Here is a 16782-nt window from a genome sequence, read left to right on the forward strand (position 1 = left end):
CTGGTAATTTGCCGTCTGAATATGTGGGTATGAATTTGTGACAGACCTGTGGTGTGAATATTCCTGCACCCTCTCCTCCTATACACACAGCACCATCATTACTGGATCTTAAGCCTAATCTTCAAGATGAGTCTAGAGTTCATGCTTCCATATTGAAATGTTGTTACTTCACTATGCACTGGGCCCTCCTGGTAATAAAATCACTTCAGTACAGAGTGTAATATAATGTGAGTCTATCTTGGCTCTTGCTTAGGATAGTAGAAATTAGGAAAACTTAGTTGTAATAGTTTCACCACAGTATTTCACCATAAAACAGTGTTTTATGATATGTACCTCAAAAGAGTGTTGTGGAAGCAGTGACCTATATTTGTATTTGTCTTCAAATTTTATTGTGGGTTTAGTTAAGCTTTTGGATTGTGGCAGAGGACAAGGGAAGTGATAATGTATCTATTATCTTCACCCTTTCTCTGTTCCCTTAAAATTCTTGACAGGTAAGAAATTCTAGTAGGAGATGAGAACCATGAGTTCTGCTAATTTAGGGTCTTCCTGTAAGTTAAACTGTGTCACTGAGTTATTAGAAATGCCTGTAAATTGGTTTTAATTTGCAACTTTAAGACTAAATTAAGTGGATGTCAGTTTTATCAGTATAATATTGGCATGAAAGTCGTAGATTGCCAAAACCACACATTAAATTTTGGGTCCAAATCCAATGTATTTTCACAATATTGTGATGGAGTTTGAAGTCTTGAGCCAGTTTCTAATTTTCCATTATGTTAATTTGATTTGGGGGTGTAGCATATTTAAAAGAATCCAATCAATATGTCAAACTACTAGCCTGCCCAAATACTATTTTAGTAATAAGAATAGGAATTAGAATTTTATGTACTTTGCTTCTTTACTGGTGTGCTCTGGCATGCAGCCAGGTCAAGAACCCTTCATCAAATTTACCGCTAAATTTTGATCGTGTTAAAACTTTTACTATAACTGAAGAGATAAACTGGACAGTGTTGTCTATTTGATTCTTACTCATTGAGCTGAGATGCCTCTGGATGTGGTATAGAAATTAGCTGCAACCTGATAGTTGGAGTCTTAGTTTAAAGGCAAGTTGGAGCCAGAAAAGGTTTGTGTTCTTTGGTATACATGACCACCTTGTTTTTTCTTTTAATAGTATATAAGAGTGCATGGTCTGGGCAGCAAAAAATGTCCCAGAACTGAAGTGCAGCCAAGAGAATGAGCATGTAACTGAGGAGGTAATTTAATTTCTTCACATGTGCCGCCCCAAATTCTACTGCTCTGATGTGGGACATAACAAAGCGGTAGAAAATCACTCTAGAATTTCAAAAATGAATGGTAGGAATTGGTGCTGGGTCTTTGAAACTGTTTTGTAAGTATAACAGATTTCATAGATGTTTTGGAAACAATGCTCTGAGCATACTAAGATAAACTGTCTTTTGATAAAGAGAAAAGAGTAGTTTTTGTTCGCTCAATGAAAAGATTTTCATTTAGGATTAAAAATTAAAAGTGGGATTAAAAAGAGCCCTACATAGTCTCAAATACTGCAAACTGCAGGGCTAAGTGCCCAGAGTAAACCTTGTCCTCCTACATTATAATTTAGGCTTTTTGCTTTCATAAAAATTACCTTTATGCTCTGGTTTATGGGTCTGCAAACTGGTATAATCTGTCTCTATTGTGTGCATATTAAATAAGCTTTATTAGATAAAATTGGATTTAATTTATTTTAGTGTGAGTGCAACAGTAATGTATAATTGCCTTAAGGAGAATATGTTAACATTAATTTTACATAATTTAAAAAAATCTCTTCTCCTTTTTTTGCCTTAGGATATGGATATTATTATTAGTAGTAGTAGTGTTTTTGAGGAAGATTATCCCTGAGCTAACTACTGCCAATCCTCCTCTTTTTGCTGAGGAAGACTGGCCCTGAGCTAACATCCATGCCCATCTTCCTCTACTTTATACGTGGGATGCCTACCACAGCATGGCTTTTGCCAAGCAGTGCCATGTCCGTACCCAGGATCCAGACGGGTGAACCCCAGGCCGCCAAGAAGCCGGAACATGCGAACTTAACCGCTGTGCCACCAGGCTGGCCCCTGGATATTATCTTTTTAGGTTTTATACATCACTTGGAAATGATAACTTTTTAAAGTTTTTATTGTATACCAAATCACTAATAACTTCCCAAAACGGCACATTTTGTATGTATGAATCAAATTTCATCAATTGTTCTAAATTCCTATAGGGGAATTTGAATGTATGGTTTTTTTAAAGATGTTATTTTTTTCCTTTTTCTCCCCAAAGCCCCCCAGTACATAGTTGTATATTCTTCGTTGTGGGTCGTTCTGGTTATGGCATGTGGGATGCTGCCTCAGCGTGGTTTGATGAGCAGTGCCGTGTCCGCGGCCAGGATTCGAACCAACGAAACACTGGGCCGCCTGCAGCGCATCGCTCGAACTTAACCACTCGGCCACGGGGCCAGCCCCGAATGTATGGTTTTTAAAGAGGACAGTTGCTACAGACAGCTATACTCTAGTATTTTAGCATATTTTGTGTGTACACACACAATCAAGTGAAACTATGAGAAAAATCCAGCATATTTAAATCACTACAATCACCATCTGAACATAGACATTGGTTCTGTAAAACACATAGTAAAGGTTTCATTTTGTCAGTATATCCTCTGATTCTAAAGATTGCGTAATGATAAACTAGGAGCCATTTTAGTCTGGTGTGTTTGCAGAGTTAAGACCAGTGGGATAGTTTGTGTCTTTCTACTTATTGATGCATGTCACTTTAGGAAATTTTCCCAGTTTCTTCCCAAATTGTTAAAGTATAGAGGTACTTTTATGTATCAACAATAATCAGTTGCATCAACCTATAACATTAAAAAAATATTGGTGAGTGATATGCTCCTGTTGAAATAGTTTTATGTAGTTAAATTTGACATTAAATGAGTCTATATGAGAAACTCATGTTGATGTGCAGAATTCTGCATTAACTGGAATCACTATTATATTGTTATTCTGTTTTTCAGTTTATGTTACTTGATTACCTTGTTATTTTGCTGAAAGGTAATTCCATCTTCAGCAAAACTTTTATAAGATTTAACAGTTGTTTTCAAATACTTATTTTGTATTAACCCAAAGATTTCAGGAGTTAAGAGTGGATTTGACTATAAGTTGATAGATGACTATCCTAATGATTTAATTTCAGGCCTAAGGCAACACTAGCAGAAAGAGGAGTTGTTGATGATGGCAAACAAGCTTACATTTACTGAGCAATTTCTATTTGCCATGCATTATTACAAATTCGTTCCATGTGTTATTCCACATAATCTTCACTACAAGCCTATGGATTTGGAATAGTATTCTCCTCATTTTACAGATGAAAATAATGAGGGCCAAGGATGTTCAGTAACTTCTGCAAAATAAAGTAGCTGTAAGTGATAAATCCAGGATTTGAACCTATGCAGTTTGATTCCAGAGCCAGCACTCTTAACTACTATGTTTTCTGGGTTTTCTATCAGGTTCTTTTGTAGCATAGCAGTCTGAAATGTATTTAACTCTCTAGCCTTAGTTTCTTCTGCTGTAAATTGAGGAATTGTACTAGATCTTTCAGGTCACTTCCAATTCTAACATTGTAAGAATTCTGTCATCCTGATTTACAAAATATTATGTGTTTAATATTTCTGATTAGTTTCTTTTTGTAGTCTCTTGATCTCTTAAAGTATAAAGGTTAAGTCATTTTGCAGAGTCACACTATTAGTGGGTGATGGAGCTGGATCTATAATCAAATCTTCTCTTGGACTCCTTGGTGTTTCTAGTTGCCTTACTATTTCTTGTCTTTTATTTAGTGTATATATGCATACATGGGTTAATAATTGAATTTAATTGATTTTCTTAATTTTCTGTTCACATGTTTGTGTGATGTGCTTCAAACAGTGAGAAATAATATTTTCGTCTTCTTAAGAGAACCTTTTCCCTCTGATTATCAAATATTACATGCTCACTGTATAAAATTTAGAAATTTTAGAAGTATTTAATATAGAGAGTGAAAGAGTCCACTGGAAGAGTAACTATTAATAGTTTGATATTTTATTTATTTAAAAATATATACACACTACATGTGCTATTTTTTAGGACATTTTGCTCCTTAAAAATTTTTTTTTATCTTTTTATTTTGAGATAATTGTAGATTCACAAGAAGTTGTAAAGATGGTACAGAGAGATCTCATGTACCCTTCACTCAGTTTCCCTCAGTGTTTACATCTTACATAATTATAGCACAGTATCAAGACCAGGAAATTGACATTGGTTCAAGGTGTTTGTATACTTCTGTGTCATTTTGTCATGAGTAGATTTGTGTAATCATTGCCCCAATCAAGATAGAGAGTTATTCCATAACTATAAAGATCTCCATTACCCCGCATCCTCTGTCACACACTGTCTCTAACCTCTTCCAACCACTAATCTGTTTTCCACCTGTCTAATTTTGTCATTTTGAGGATATTATATAAGTGGAATCATATAGTATGTGACCTTTTGAGATTGGCTTTTTTTACTCAGCATGATGCTCTTGAGACACCATCTATTATGTGTATCCATAGTTTATAAATTTTTATTGCTGAGTAGTAGTCTGTGGTATGGATGTATAAATTTTTATTGCTGAGTAGTATTCAATGGTATGGATGTACCACAGTTTAACTGTTCACATATTGTGGGTTATTTCGTTTTTATACATGTTTCAGCTATTAGAGGTAATGAAGTTAGGGACATTTGTGTACAGGTTTTGTGTGGATATTATTTTTCATTTCTCTGGGATAAATGCCCAGGAGTACAATTGCTAGGTTGTGTGGTAAGTGGATGTTTAGTTTTTTAAGAAATTGCCGAATTGTTTTCCAGCACAACTGTACAGTTTTACTTTCCCACCAGCCGTGTGTGCGAGGTCCACTTTCTCTGGATCCTTGCCAGCATTTCGTATCATCACAATTTATTTTACCTGTTCTAATAGTTGTGTACCAATATCTTATCATAGTCTTGTGTTTCCGTAGTAGCTAGTGCTGTTGAACATCTTTTCATGTGCTTATCTGCCACTTGTATATCCTCTTTGATGACGTGCCTCTTCACGTCTTTTGGGAATGCTTTATATCTTGAATTTTAGGAGTTCTTTATATCTTCAAGATAGGAGTTCTTTCTGAGGTATGTGGTTTGCAAGTATTTCCTCCCAGTCTGTAGTTTGTCTTTGCATTCTCTTCACAGGGTCTTTTGTAGAGTAAAAGTTTTTAATTTTATCAAAGCTCAACTTAGGGTTTTTTGGTTTATGGGTTTTTTGGATTGTTCTTTTGGGTGTTGTGTAGAAACTCTGCCATAGATCCTGAAGATTTTCTCCTGTTATTATGTAAAAGTTTTGTAGTTTTACACTTTACATTTAAATCTGTGATCCATTTTGAATGAAATTTTACATAAGGTGTGAGATTCAAGATTCATTTTTTGCCTATGAATATCCAGTTGTACTAGCACTATTTTTCACCTATCTCCCATTGAATTCCTTTTGTAGCCTCGTCAAAAACCAGTTATCCGTACTTGGGTGAAGCTACTTATGAGTTCTTTATTCTGTTCAATTGATCTATGTGTCTATACTTCTGTCAGTACCATGTAGTCTTGATTGCTATAGCAATATAATAAGTCTTGAAATTGAGTAGAGTGATTTCTTCCACTTTATTCTTGTTCAAAATTAATTTAGCTGTTCTAGTTTCTTTACTTTTCCATATACATTTTAGGATAATCTTATCCGTATCTACAAAAATGTCTTTCTGGTGTTTTCTTAGGAATTGTGTTAAAACTTACTATATCAATTTGAAGAGAATTGACATCTTTACTATGTTGAGTCTGCTAATCCATGAACATTGAATATCTCTCTATTTATGTAGGTCTTCTTTGGTTTCTTTCATCACAATTCTCAACATACAGATCCTATGCATGCTAGTTAGATCTGAATACAGGCATACCTCGTTTTATTGCACTTTGCTTTATTGTGCTTTGCAGATACTGTGTTTTTTACAAACTGAAGGTTTGTGACAGCCCTGTGTTGAGCAAGTCTATCAGTGCCATTTTTCCAACAGCATTTGCTCACTTTATTTCTCTGTGTCACATTTGGTAATCCTCACAATATTTCAGACTTTTTCATTACTATATTTGTTATGGTGATCTGTGATCAGTGATCTTTTTTTTTTTTTTTTTTTAAAGATTGGCACGTGGGCTAACAACTGTTGCCAATCTTTTTTTTTTTTTTTTTCTATGCTTTATCTCCCCAAACTCCTTCTGTACACATTGTATATCTTAGTTGCAGGTCCTTCTAGTTGTGGGATGTGGGATGCCGCCTCAACGTGGCCTGACGAGTGGTGCCATGTCCACGCCCAGGATCCGAACCCTGGGCCGCCGCAGCAGAGCGCGCGAACTTAACCACTCGGCCACTGAGCTGGCCCCTGATCAGTGATCTTTGATGTTACTATTGTAATTGTCTGGGAGCACCATGAACCGTGCCCATACGGTGGCGAACTTAATCGATAGATGTTGTGTGTGTTCTGACTGCTTCACTGACCACCTATTCCCTTGTCTCTCTTCCTCTCCTTGGGCATGCCTATTCTCTGAGACCTGACAATATTGGAATTAGGCCAATTAATAACACTACAATGGCCTCTAAGTGTTCAAGTGAAAGGAAGAGTCGCACATCTCTCGCTTTAAATCAAAAGCTAGAAATGATTAAGCTCAGTGAGGAGGACATGTTGAAAGCCGAGATAGGCTGAAAGGTAGGCCTCTTGTGCCAAACAATTAGCCAAGTTGTGAATGCAAAAGAAAAGTTCTTGAAGGAAATTAAAACTGCTACTCCGGTGGACACACAAATGATAAGAAAGCGAAACAGCTGTTTTGCTGATATGGGAAAAGTTTTAGTGGTCTGGATAAAAGATCAAGCCAGCCACAACATTCTCTTAAGCCAAAGCCTAATCCAGAGCAAGGCCCTAACTCTCTTCAATTCTATGAAGGCTGAGAGAGATAAGGAAGCTGCAGAAGAAAAGTTCAAAGCCAGCAGAGGTTGGTCCATGAGGTTTAAGGAAAGAAGGCATCTTCATAACATCAAAGTGCAAGGTGAAACAGCAAGTGTTGATGTTGAAGCTACACCAAGTTATTGAGAAGATCTAGCTAAGATCGTTAATGAACGTGGCTACACCAAACAACAGATTTTCAGTGTAGACAGAACAGCTTTCTATGGGAAGAAGATGTCTTCTGGGACTTTCATAGCTGGAGAAGAGAAGTCAGTTCCTGGCTTCAGAGTTTCAAGGACAGACTGACTCTCTTGTTAGGGGCTAAGGCAGCTGGTGACTTGCAGTTGAGTCAGTGCTCATTTACCATTCTGAAAATCCCAGGGCCCTTAAGAAGTTATGCTGTCTACTCTGCCTGTGTGCTATAAATGGAACAACAAAGCTTGGATGATGGCACATCTGTTTAGAACATGGTTTACTGAATATTTTAAGCCCACTCTTGAGACCTACTGCTCAGGAAAAAGGATTCCTTAAAAACGTTACTGCTCCTTGACAGTGCACCAAGGAGATTAGTGTTGTTTTCATGTCTGCTAACACAGCATCTATTCTGCAGCTCATGGATCAAGGAATAATTTCAACTTTCAAGTCTTATTATTTAAGAAGTACATTTCGTAAGGTTATAGCTGCCTTAGATGGTGACTTATCTGATGGATTTGGGCAAAATAAATTGAAAACCTCTGGAAAGGACTCGCCATTCTAGATGCCATTAAGAAGATTTGTGATTCATGGGAAGAGATCAAAATATCAACATTAACAGGAGTTTGGAAGAAGTTGATTCCAACCCTGATGGATGACTTTGAGGGGTTCAAGACTTCGGTGGATGAAGTAACTGCAGATGTGGTAGAAATAGCAAGAGAACTAGAATTAGAAGTGGGGCCGGAAGATGGGACTGAATTGCTGCAATCTCATGATAAAACTTTAACGGATGAGGAGTTGCATCTTAGGGATGAGCAAAGAAAGTGGTTTCATGAGGTGGAATCTACTCCTGGTGAAGATGCTGAGAAGATTGTTGAAATAACAACAAAGGATTTAGAATATTCTATAAACCTAGTTGATAAAGCAGCAGCAGGGTTTCGTAGGATTGACTCCAATTTTGAAAGAAGTTCTTCTGTGGGTAAAATGCTATCAAATAGCATCCTATGCTACAGAGAAATCGTTCATGAAAGGAAGAGTCAGTGTGGCACACTTCATTGTTGTCTTATTTTGATAAATTGCAACAGGCATCCCAGCCTTCAGCAACCACCACCCTGGTTAGTCAGCTGCCATCAGCATTGGTGCCAGACCCTCCATCAACAGAAAGATTATGATTCATAGAAGGCTCAGGTAATGGTTAGCCATTTTTAGCAATAAAGTATTTTTTGAAGTATGTACATTTTTTATATATAATGCTATTGCACACATAATAGGCTGCAGTATAGTGTAAACATAATTTTTGTGTGCACTGGGAAAACAAAAAATTTCTGTGACTCACTTTATTGTGATATTTGTTTTGTTGTGGTGGTCTGGAACCAAACCTGCAATAATTCCGAGGCAATACAGGCAATGTGCCTGTATTTCTTTTTTTAGTAATTATAAATGGTATTATATTTTTAATTTCTTTGTTCATGTGTTCATTGCTAGTATATAGAAATACAATTGATTTTTGTATGTTGCTCTTGTGTCCTACAACCTTACTGAACTTAGTTATTAGTTCTAGGAGGGTTTTTTTTTTGTAGATTCCCTGGGATTTTTCTCTGTAGTCTATCATATCACCTGCAAATACATAGAAATACTTTTATTTCTTCATTTCCAAAATGTACACTTCTTATTTCCTTTCCTTGCCTTATTGTGCTGGCCAGAAGTTTCAGTACTGTGTTGAATAGCAGTTTAGAAAGTGGACATCCTTTTCTTGTTCCTGATCTGAGGAGGAAAGCATTCAGTTTTTCACCATTAAAGCTGTATATTTTTTTAATAGATGTTCTTTACCAAATTGAGAATGTCCCCTCTACAGGTATTCCTGCTTTTCTGACAGTTTTTCTCATGAATGAGTGTTCACGATGAAATTTCTGTCAGATGCTTTTTCTGCATAAATTCATACAATCTTGTGCTTTTTCTTCTTTATCTGGTTAACATGGTGCATTACTTTGTTTGATTTTTGAATATTGAACCAGCCTTTATCCCCAGAATAACCTCTGCTTGCTCTTGGGGTGGGGGGTGTGTATGTACGTATTTATACTTATTTATGTATTGCTGAATTCTATTTGCTAATATTTCGTTAAGGATTTTTGCATTTGTATTCATGGGGGATATTGGTTGCCCGTATTGTAGTTTTCTATAGGTACTGCCTCCTTAGTGTCAGGTAGAGGTTCAGGTTTTCTACTCTGCTGGCTGGGAGGGGATAGGGTACTTCATTGTTTTCCTGGTGGGAGGGGGATTTGGAGGGTGGGAGGATGGGTAGGTGTGTTTGGCCTCTACCACTAAGTCGTGTGTTAGTCCTGACTTTCCACTAGGCCTTCACTGACATCACCTCAGCAAGGAGGGGGAGCAGGACCTCATCAGTGTTAGGTGGATAGAAGTCCAGGCTCCCCATAAGGTCTCCACTGACACCGTCTTAGCAGAGGAGGAGGGACTTGTTACTGCTAGGCAGTTATTGCAGACTGTTCCCTGCTTGGCCTTTTCTGATATCATCCTGGTAGGACGGGTCGGGGGAGATATGGCCTAGTTACAGCCTGACAGAGTTAGAAATCTGGGCTCTCCACTCAGCCTTTGCTAGCAGGGGTGGTGGTGGAGGTGAGGCGTAGTTTTTTCTATGCTGTTTGGCTGGAATAGAACAGTTATCATCTAAATGTTTTGCTTTGCTAAGCTGCCTCTTTTCTGATCCCTTGGCTGGAGAAAACAAGATTTCCTTGCAACTCTTATCTGCATCCATCGGCATTTCCTGATTGCCATCTTCATCCCCGTCTGGGATATTTGTGACAAAACAAACAAACAAACAAAAACACCGGATAACTTATTATTGTGTCTTTTTCTCCAGTCTTGAGCTGCCTAGCCAGTCTGCCTTCCTCCTCCACCTTTCAGTCTTCTTATGTTTGTGTTATATGTAATGCTTGGGGAGAATAGGGAAAAGTATGTCTACTCCATCTTTCCACAAGTAGAAGTCCACGTATGCTATTTTAAAAAAATGTACCTGTTAGAAAGTTTAAAGAGTGCAGACAGTGGCGTCTTTTCATCTGCTGTATTTCCTTCATCCCATGTCTCTACATTTTAGAAGCTGTTTCTTTCATTCAATCTCTCATTACTTTTCATGCTAGCTTCAACCCTCACAATCTGTTTTATACCCTTCTAACAATTCTTTTTTTTTTTTAAAGATTGGCACCTGGGCTAAAAACTGTTGCCGATCTTTTTTTTTTTCTGCTTTATCTCCCCAAACCCCCCCTCTACATAGTTGTATATCTTAGTTGCAGGTCCTTCTAGTTGTGGGATGTGGGACGCCGCCTCAATGTGGCCTGACGAGTGGTGCCATGTCCGTGCCCAGGATCCAAACCCTGGGCTGCCGCAGTGGAGCACGCGAACTTAACCACTTGGCCACGGAGCCAGCCCCACAATTATTCTTTATAAAGCACACTTTATGTCATTCTCTTGTTCAGAAATCTCTAGTGGCTACCTATTGTCTATAGAATATTCTTAACTTGACAGTTAAAGGTTTCTATGATCTGGCCCCAATTCATATTTTCTACTTAATATCCTAAGACTCCCTTGTGCCTTATGAATACTAATGTTCTCTATTGTTTTCTGTCTTTACGTCTTTGCTCATGCAGTTTCCTCTGCTAGTATACTTTTATTTCTCTATCTCAAGCCACAGTTTCATCCCTTCTTTGAGCCTCAGCTCAAATGTCACTTCTAAGAACTCTTATCTCACCAACTAGAAATCACCTCTTTTTTAAAACTCCCTTAACTTTCCAATTTTTAACAGGTTACATGAGTAACCACTTTATTAGTGTTTTGAGGATTAAGTGAGCTAATATATATAGAGAACTAGCAACTGTAATTCCTTTTTCCCCCTTTTTTAGTGACTTTCTTTTAGTATCCTTTTCTAGACTGTAAAGTCATAGATGGCAGGATCTGTTTCATCTAGGTAGAGACCACATTTCCTGTTGCAATACTCTTCATGTAATATGTGAACAATGAATGTTTAATAGGTAAATAAACATAACGTGAGGGCATCTTAAGGATACTGTCTGTATTCCCAGTCCCTTGGTATCGGACATCTGTGTATAGCAAACAGTAAATGTTTGAGACTGAACAATGCAACATTTATGATTCAAAAAAGCCCTCATTATTAGGGTCACATTGGTGTAATCTTTATCTAATGTAACTGAAGACCTTTGATAAATTCCTCTGCTGATAACTAGAAAATATTTAGTATTCATGAAATTCAACCCTTACAGAGGTACAAAAGCCCTCAGCTCATGTGAGGCAGTGTGTTGTAGTAAGAACATGGACTTTGAAATGAAATTGCCTGAGTTGAAAACTTTTCTGTACTAGTTACTAGTACAAGTTTATCTTGGGCGAGTTACTTAACCCATCTGTTTCAGTTATATCATCTGTAAAAGGATAAAGATAATACCTATTCTATATGGTTTATGAGGATTATTTGAGCATATAAGTAAAATACTTAGAACAGTTTCTGGCACTTTGTAAATGTCTTAAGTGTTAACTAATCTAGTTATTACTTGTTGTTACTTCCTGAAAATGTACTGAACACAGTTCGGAATTTAAGGAGTCTGTGAGTTAGGCTATTTATTCTTTTTAAGGAACAACACTTTGCAGACATCAAGTATCTTGTACCTACACATCCTGCCTGCTGTATTCTTATACCAGTAGGTATTGATTGAATAGCTGATAATCCTGTTCACCTCATTGTGCTCATCATACAAAAGTTAAATAAACAAGTCCTCCTGGGACTTTTTAGCTCAAAAAGGATTAACTAATTCACACCAAGGAACAATATGTATTTTTGTCTTCTTCCTTTGAAGGATATCACAAACTTTATTAGTTCTGGTTGAATATGCCTTCCTATTTTGTGCAGTTAACTCTTCCTAGGTAATATACCCTTTATTTTGTCTTAATGGACAAATTAAAATGACTGTTTAACATTTCCTATATTGTTTTCAATCGTAAGTCTCTTTTTTACCAATTTAACAGTCTTTTAAACTTTTTCCAAGATTAATTTGGTTCAGATTTTTTTTTTTGTAATAGGTGAATTCTGCAATCTTCTTTTGTATAAGACTTAAAGGATACACACGGTTTGATCTTATTCATATAAAATACAAAAAGCAGGCAACACTAAACTGTATTATTTATGGATACTTGCTTAAATAGTAAAGCTATAAAGAAAAACTATAAAATCAAGCTATAAAAAAAGGGGGCATTATCACAAAGATAGGTTTGTGATTACCATGGGAGGATAAAGAGGGTTATTGATTGGGAGTATATACAGGGATACTGGGCTAGTGACCTGGTAGTGTTTATAAACTTTAAGGGAAATGGGTAGTTGCAAGCCTGAAATGGAAAGATATGCTTTTTATTCAGCTGTTTGTATTGCATTATTAATATATTCATTTGTCTGGTTTTGGTACCTAAATAGCACAGATTTCTAGACAAACATTGAGGAAAATGTATTGTTTCTATCTGCAAAAGGGTCTTTTAATAAAAGTTGATACTTTTATAATAAAGAAGCCCTACTGTCCTGCATAATTTTTTCTATATTTACAAATCAGCTAAAAAGTCATCTGAATCTTGTTTCCAGTGTGCTTTTCTTATTCTGACAATATTTGTTTTATTTTCTTTTGGACTTCTTTAAAGTTAAAATGATTAGCTAGTCTCATTTGACATCTTCAGTTTTGAATTTGTTATCTATGTAGAAAAAGGAAGGTCTTAGGGATAATAGGAAATGGTCTGTTTATAGAGCCTTAGGTAGATAGTAGGTAAAGGTTGAAATACTGCTATTAGTGTTTTAAGAAACACGTCCAGTGCCATCTCTCCTCCTCCCCTCGCTCTCCAAACTTTAAACAATTATTTTTAATATAAAGTAAGTACAATTTTTCTTAATATTATATATCAGCAGTCAACCCTAGAGTGTGAGATATTTTTTCCTGCAGTTCTATGTATATGTTTAACTATATCTTATTCAGTTTTATCACATAGATTATAATATAAAAGAGACAAGAACTCAACATAAAATCAACATATAATGGATGAAATAAGATTTGTGCAAAGGTACCTCAAAGATTAAATGTTATCCAAGCCAGAAATAGAAGAACAGACAGAATTAGATTGGGTGGTCTCACAGTACTTTGAAACCTTCTTTACGTATCTGAACCACTTGACGAGCTTTTAAAAAATATAGATGTAAAGCTCCTATGCCCTCAGGGATTCTAATTCAGTTGTCCTGTGGTGGGGCATGGACATAGGTACGGGCATGTTTTTAAATTTCAAATTATTCTAATATATGAATTCTAGTGTTCTAATAGGTATATTGTTTCCTTGGAGCATAGGCAAAGGAGGAGTCAAAGAGAATTGGTTCTGTGTATCCTGCAGCGTCTGGGAGGGAGAGAGAGAGAAACTGGGAGGTGTGAACCATCTTTTTCTAGACAGGTACTCTGTGTAGCACAGTCTGGTTTAAATTTTGGTTATCATCATCTGCTTTTCTTTGCTATGCTTACTTACTCTACAAGTAACATTCTGATTATTAAATCAGCCTATTGGATACTTCAAAATTATAAAAAGGTGTGCTTTGAGCAAGGTACTTGAGCATTCTTTCTAGACACTTAAGAGTCTAGTATTGGCGTTCTGGTTTATCCATCAGTATCTTATGAGTTTGCTCTTAGTCTCCTTTGGTTCGATCAGCTCTGTGGTACTGGTGAGATACAGTTTTGAACCTTTGAGACTGAATATCAGGCCCTGATTTCTTGTGAATTTAGCGAATTAGTGACCAGGGGTTATCTTTTGGCAATTAGACATTCTAAATTTGTTGATGTGAAACTGTCTGAAGCTCTGAAAATTTGTGATTAAAAATATGCAGAAATAAAGGGAAATTTTAAAATCTTTTTAACAGAATGTATATTCTGAAGAATGAAGTAACCAGCCTAAAGGCAGGTTTTTTATTGTTGGTGGTGGTGTTTTGTTTTGTTTTGTTTTTGGTGAGGAAGATCTGCCCTGAGCTAACATCTGTTGCCAATCTCCCTCTTTTTGCCTGAGGAAGATTGTCTCTGAGCTAGCATCTGTGCCAATCTTCCTCTGTTGTGTATGTGGGATGCCACTACAGCATGGCTTGATGAGTGGTGTGTAGGTCCACACCAGGATCCGAACCTGCAAACCCCAGGCTGCTGAAGCAGAGGACACGAACTTAACCACTATACCACTGGGCCAACCCCTTTTTTGTTTTGTTTGTAATGATCCTGTTTGGAAGGGTATTGGGAATTGAGTTATTAAATTATTTTGATTGCTACTTCTTTTTTGCACATTCATTTAATAATGCTTATTGAGAACCTGCTGTGTGCTAATCGTACAGGCCTTAGTAATGTTCTTAGTAATTGCTACTATCTCCTCTACAAATAAAACAAAAATAACCTAACAAAAACCCACTAAGCTCTCCTGCTGCACTAGGGGCTAGATACTTATTTATTTATTTTTGCTGGATACTTTCTTTTTTTCCCTTTTCTCCCCCTTTCTTTAGTTTCTAGTGTGGTATTTGTTTACTTTCTTATTCTTGACACTTAGTAGATGAAATGGCCAGATCAGAGTCTTTGTTTTTTTTTAAAATTATTGGTACATTTTACTACTTAAGTCTTTTTTCACTACCTCAGTGTGCTTGGTTGAGAAGAAAATAGTTGTACAGCTTATTGAAATAAAATATGTCATTCATTCCAAAGATAATGGAAGAATATATATATATTTAATGCGAAGAACAGATAAAATCATATCCTGCTTAATTAATTTCCCAGGAAATTAAAGGAAACAAGATAGAGTTGTTTTACCTTACCTAGAATTGAACAAAATGTGGACCTTATGAGAGAGCTCGAAGCCTTTGGGTGCTTGGCTTTGAAAGATGACAACTTGAAAGACTGAAGGGCCTATGCTGCTATATTCAGTCAGAATTTGGTTTCAAGAGACTGAAACTGCTCTAGGCTCTGGGCTGGGCTGCTGGGAATGACTTCTAGAACAAGATTTGAACTGGTGTGCCAGAAGAATGCCACAGTCGGCAGAGGTATTAGGGGGCCAGCATGGAACTATTCATTTAAGAACACATCATCTCAACAATAAGAAAACGAACAACCTGATTCAAAAATAGTCTAAGGACTTGCATAGACATTTCTCTAAAGGAGATAGAGAAAATGTACAGTAAGCACATGAAAAGATGCTCAGCATCACTGATCATTATAGAAATCAAATCAAAACCACCATGAGATACCACTTCACACCCATTAGGATGACTATTATTTTTTTTAAAAGCCCAGAAAATAACAAGCATTGATGAGGATGTGGAAAAAATAGAGCACTTGTCCATTGCTAGTGGGAATGTAAAATGGTGCAGCTGCTTTGAGAAGTGTATGGCAATTCCTGAAAAAATTAAACAGAATTACCAAATGACCCAGCGATTCCACTTCTGGGTATATACCCAAAAGAAGTGAATGTAGGACTTGAATAGATTCTTGTACACCCATGTTCGTAACAGCATTATTCACAGTAGGCAAAAGTTGGAAGCAACCCAAGTGCCCATTAATGGATGAATGGATAAACAAAATGTGATATATACATACAAGAGAATACTATTCAGCCTTTAAAAAGAAGGAATCATCGGATTAAAGAGCTTCTGCAAGGCAAAAGAAACTAGGGTCAAAACAAAGAGACCACCACTTGGGAGAAAATATTTGCAAATCATATATCTGACAAGGAGTTAATCTCCGTAGTGTATAAGGAACTCAGATGACTGAACAATAAAAAAACAGCCCAATCAAAAATGGGCAGAGGATATAAACATTTTTCCAAAGAAGATATACAGATGGCCAATAAACACATGAAAAGATGTTCAACATTACTAATTATCAGGGAAATGCAAATCATAACTACACTAAGATACCACCTTATGCCTGTTAAAATGGCTATAATCACTAAGACTAAAAATAACAAATGTTGGAGAGGGTGTGGACAAAAGGGAACTCTCATACACTGCTGGTGGGAATGTAAACTGGTGCAGCCACTATGGAAAACAGTATGGAGATTCCTTTAAAACCTAAAAATAGAACCACCACACACCCAGCTATCCCACTACTGGGTATCTACCCAAACAACTTGAAATCAACCATCCAAAGTAACATGTGCACCCCTATGTTCGTTGCAGCACTATTCACAATAGCCAAGACATGGAAACAATCCAAGTGCTCATCGACTGGTGATTGGATAAAGAAGATGTGGTATATACAGTGGAATACTACTCAGCCATAAAAAAACAAATTCATCCCATTTGCAACAACATGGATGGACCTGGAGGGAATTATGCTAAGTGAAATAAGCCAGACTGAGAAAGATAAACATCAGATGATTTCACTCATGTGGAATATGAACAAACACAAGGACAAAACAGTTCAGAGGTTACCAGGGGAAGGGGATGGGGGGTGGGCACAGGG

The 16782-nt window shown here is 36.8% G+C and overlaps 1 protein-coding gene across 4 annotated transcripts in view; it reads left to right on the top strand.

Moving 5' to 3' along the window:
- The window catches only part of SAMD8 (sterile alpha motif domain containing 8), a 55404-nt gene that overhangs the window by 5806 nt on the left and 32816 nt on the right, over nt 1-16782 (top strand). Inside the window, exon 1 of one of the 4 annotated variants that reach the window (XM_070227747.1) lies at nt 13651-13750. The exons of the other annotated variants lie outside the window; for them this stretch is intronic. The gene's annotated coding sequence lies outside the window, so the exon portion shown is untranslated. Of the gene's footprint in view, nt 1-13650; nt 13751-16782 lie in introns of those variants that run through there. 4 annotated transcript variants of the gene reach the window in all.

Source organism: Equus caballus, chromosome 1 (genome assembly GCF_041296265.1).
Source record: "Equus caballus isolate H_3958 breed thoroughbred chromosome 1, TB-T2T, whole genome shotgun sequence".
In the NCBI taxonomy this organism is placed as follows: Eukaryota; Metazoa; Chordata; class Mammalia; order Perissodactyla; family Equidae; genus Equus; species Equus caballus.